Below are 5,084 nucleotides of genomic sequence, written 5' to 3'. Positions count from 1 at the left end.
TTGCAGAAAATTTTAGAGAACAAAATAGACATGACTTGGTGATTGATTAAGCAGTGAATGACCAAAGTTTGATGTCTTGGTTCCTGGTTTGGGTAGCTGGGTAATTAAAAATAGAGAATATGAAAAAGAAGTAAATTTGTAAGTAAATACCCATTGAATTCAGTTTTGTACATGCTAATTTTGAGCAATCTATGGGTAATCCAGTAAAAATTAGATAGAATATTGAAGGGTCAACAAATTTGAATTAAAAAAATTCTCAATATGAAAATTCTATTATACTACATAACTCTTTAGTTAGGGGTATTAAATTGTCATATCATATTGTTTACAAAATATTTTTTTTTAAGTGTGGGCAGCCCTAATCTGCCTCTCCTTTTATACACACCCACAATTCAGTTTACTCTTCTTTCTATCCAAAATAGAGACCCCCCCAAAACAACAACAACAACAACAACAAAACACTAACAAACAAACAAAAACACAAATGCCCAGCAAATTTTGGGAAATCTTCTTTTTCAAAGCCCAGGTCAACATTTACCAGACTGGTCATGTATGTTACAGTCTCAATGTTATGCAAACTAGGACAGCTCTTATACTGACAAATGGAACCATCCAGTACAACTATAATTCAGTGTGAATATTTTGAGAAATCAGATAAAGGAACTTTCAGTTACAACTGTCTGCTTCTCAAGTCTAAAACTGTCTGCTGTATGCAGAGCTACCTTCTGCTTTTTTTAAGCATTTATAACTTTCCTTTATGTCCCTCAATTTCACTGAGGTTAAGATCGTTAGTAATCTTCAAATCTAATACTAACTTCTTTGCCATTACTTTATTTACCTCTTACCAATATATGACAGACTTAGCTGCTCATGAAGTTTTTTCCCCAAGTGATTTCTGTGGTATTTCTCTCTGTTTCCCTCCAAATTAACTGACTGCTCCTCAGAATCCTTCTTTTCTTCTGATTGACCTATAAATATTGAAGTGTTTGAGAGAACTTTATTTTTACTCTCTGCTTGTGTGTTCTTGTCCAGTTCCAGTTTTTAAATAATGTTACCTGATGATGGTGAGTCAATCTTTATTTTGTATCCCTGACATCAATTGGCATGTCCAATAGACGTTTCAGACTTCCAAAGTTAATGCGACTAATACAGAAATCGTGATCTTCCTCCCCCAGGCCTGATCGTTCTTTGGTCTTCTGTATCTCAGTGAAAGGTACCAACTCCCATTGTTTCTTTTCTTTTTCTTTCTTTCTTTCTTTCTTTCTTTCTTTCTTTCTTTCTTTCTTTCTTTCTTTTTTAAAGAAGTATTTTTTTTATTATGGTATGTTAGTCACCATACAGTACATCATTAGCTTTTGAGGTAGTTTCTTAAACAAAAATTCTACTAGTCATCCTTGAATCTTATTGTCACACCACCAAAACATGTCTACACCAGCTCACTTCTCTTCATTTCAGCGATTGCAGTCTTAGTCCAGATCACAGCCATTTCTTATGTAGACTCTAACAATCGCTTTATAATTGGCTTTGCACTTTTAACTCTTTTCCTATACAACCTATTCTCAAAGCAATACCAGAATAATCTTTTAAAAATATTAAGTAGATCACCCCCTACCTTCCTTAAAACCTTTTAAAGCTTCCTGTACATTTAGCGTAAAATCCAACTCTTCATCACCTCTCACAAACCCCATGATGATCCGACATCTGACCATTTACTGATACTCATAAGGGTCCTCAGATACATGGGTCTGGCCCCAATGTGGCTACTTTTTTCTGCCTCGACGGATTATTCCCACATTATATGCCTGGATCACTCTTGTTATTTGGGTCGCAGACAAAAATGTTGTGTTCTCAGATCTCCCCAAACCACTTGACCACCTAAGCAGAAGTTGATATTGATGTGCATAGCTGTGTAATTTATAAGTGTGAAAAAAAGGAAGCAAAAAAAATATAAAAATAATTAAAGTCATCAATTATATAGAACAGCATCAATGTTTAAAATGGAAAGCTATGAAAATTATATTACAATGTAATAGCATAAATGTGTATTCTACAAAAAACCATTTTGCAAATGTTTAGAGACATTATCATTATGTAATATATGCAAACATCATTAAAGAAAAGAGGTAAAACTAATAATAGTTATGAGATCAATGGGAATTTTAACCTTAGGGTAGTTATGGGTACTATTTGCTTATACATTTTAGCAAGTTTAATGAATAATTTTAGTAAGTAATACTGTTACTTGTATTATAAAAGCAAATTTTGACATAGTAATCCAATATGCCATTTGCCTATTACATTTTTTCTAAATTGATATAAAATCAAATATAGCAATGAAATTAATAATAACATAATCACTAACACTTTCTGAGCTGTTCCTCTGTGCCAAGTTTCTTTCTAAGCATTTTTTTTCTTTCTAAGAAATTTTTATGTGATAACTCATTTGATTCTCACAAAACCCTATAGACTATATACCACTATAGTTTCCATTTTATTTATTAAAAAAAAACCTGACAAAATAAACCAGCCATGAGGAGGGTAAATAACTTACATAATCCTTTGATAATTAGTACAGCAAGGATTTGAATCCAGGCAGTCCTATTGGATACTAATGAAATACAATATATTTTATAATCCTGATTAAAAATAACAATACATCAATGCCTAACCTAAGTGAAGATTTTTCTGAAAAGTGTTCCCATGTGCTTTTAGTCAAAAACCAAAAAATTATTTGATCTCTATGAGTAGCATATAAAATATTTTTACACCATTTAATTTAAGGAATTAAAAATTTACTATTCCATATAAAGACATAAGAACAGATATTCACTTTTGATTATCCTGCATATATTGGTAGCTATTCGGTCTTCCCGATATTAGTAACTGTTCATATTTGGCACATGAATTTACTAGACCAGCGATTAGCCAGACATCAGGCCCAGCTTTTCTTTTCTTTCCACACTTTCAACATATTTTCACAGTTTATTATAGCTCTAGAAACCTATATACATAACTGCATAAACAAGGCTTTAACCTATTTTCCTTCCTTCCCCTCTCCTTTCTCTTTTATTCAAATATTTTAAGGCAATAAAAAAGAAAACATTTCTATTTTTTATCCTTTTTAAAGTTTTATTTACAAGTTTCTAACCATCCATAGTCACAAATGAATAACAATAAGAGGTCCAGTCCAGTACCGTACAGTTCTTGTACCAGAATAAAAGGAAATTTGTAAGAATCAGTAGCATCAGTCAAAAAAGACTTTTGTTAAGTTTTTGAAACCTAAAATCATCTCTATGCTCTTATCAATTCTTTCCGGTATTAATATATTCAGTCACATTTCACTTATATAGTCATTTCGTGATTTCTATATATTTTATTTTATATATTATATAGTTTTGACAATATTATGCTCTGTTAGTATCCTGATAAAAATATAAAGTATGAAAACAAATCATACTTTATGCCCATTTGTGATTGCATCAGTTTCTGGAATTTGACCTACTGTTTCAAACATTGTTGCTATGAGTAAAGGTATGCCAAATACCAAACCAATGACCCACCGACTTTTGAGACATCAAGCATGCACAATAAGAACTTGTAATTTGAGCACATTCCATAGTTTTGTTTTACTTATTATTCTATTAAAAAGACATAATAATTTTATATGACACTACTCCAGCTCCAAAGTTCTCTTTGTATAAAAACATTGGAATTTATTTATTTATGACAAAAATAAATATTTGATTTACAGTATAAAATGATGCTTTGATATATGTATACATTGTGAAAGATTACCACAATCAAACTAATTGATTCCATTACTTCACATAGTTATCTATTTTTTGTGTGTGTTGAGAACAGTTGAGATCTACTCTCTTAGCAGATTTCAAGTATATAGTACATTACTGTTAATTACAGTCCCACATTGTACATTAGGACTCCAAAATTTATTCATCTTATAACTGAAAACATATACTCTTGATCAATATCAGTATTTAAACCCACCCACCCGGCCTCTGGTAACCCCCATTCATTCTGCTCTTTTACTATGAATCCAACATTTTTTTTCCCAGATATTAGTGAGATCATGCCATATTTATCTTTCTGTGTCTGGATTATTTCACTTAGAGATCATTAAGTAGCCATATAAACAAGACGCAGAGGAATATTTTTAAATGCTTCTTGAACTCTGAAACCAAAAAAGTGTTCATTAATGGTGGAAAGAAGAGATGAAAGTATAAAGGTGACTTTAGGTTGAAAGTCTTATGAGAGCTTCTCTGATGCCACTGATTCTTACTAATGCTCTTTTATTCTGATACTTAACATTATGTTATTCATGTTCTTGCAAATGGCAGAATTTCCTTCCTTCCTTCCTTCCTTCCTTCCTTCCTTCCTTCCTTCCTTCCTTCCTTCCTTCCTTCCTTTTTAAGGCTGAAATACATATATATTTGAAATTTCAAATGTATGTATATCACGTCATATTTCTCTTTAACCATTTATCCATTGATAGACATGTTGTTTCCATGTCTTGGCTATTATGAATAACACTGCAATGAACATGGGAGTGCAGATATCTCTTTGAGATACCGATCTTTATTTTCTTTGGATATTTACCCAGAAGTGGGATTACTATGTTAATTCCATTTTTAAATTTTTGAGGAAATTTTTAAGTGTTTTTCATAATGACTTTACCAATTTACTTTGTCACCAACAGTGTACAAAGCTTTCTTTTTCTCCATATCCTGACCAACATTGTTAACTTTTAATTTTTTGATAATAGCCATCATGACAGGTGTGAGGTGATATCTCACTGTGGTTTTGATTTGCATTTCCCTGATGATGAGTGATGTTGAGCATCTTTTCATGTGTCTGTTGCCCATTTGTATGTCTTCTTCGTAAAAATCTCTATTCCGGGCCTTTCTCCATTTATAAATTGAGTTTCTTTTCTTTCTTTCTTTTTTTTTTTTCTGTCTTACTGTTGCATGGTCTGAGTTCCTATATATTTTGAATACTAATATCTTACCAGATGGATGGTTTTCAAATATTTTCTCCCGTTCTATTGGTTTCTTCTTCATTCTGTTATT

The sequence above is a fragment of the Ursus americanus genome, chromosome 20 (assembly GCF_024610735.1).
Source record: "Ursus americanus isolate L20-20 chromosome 20, mUrsAme1.1.p, whole genome shotgun sequence".
Taxonomy (NCBI): domain Eukaryota; kingdom Metazoa; phylum Chordata; class Mammalia; order Carnivora; family Ursidae; genus Ursus; species Ursus americanus.
Note: the sequence above shows the minus strand (reverse complement) of the source record.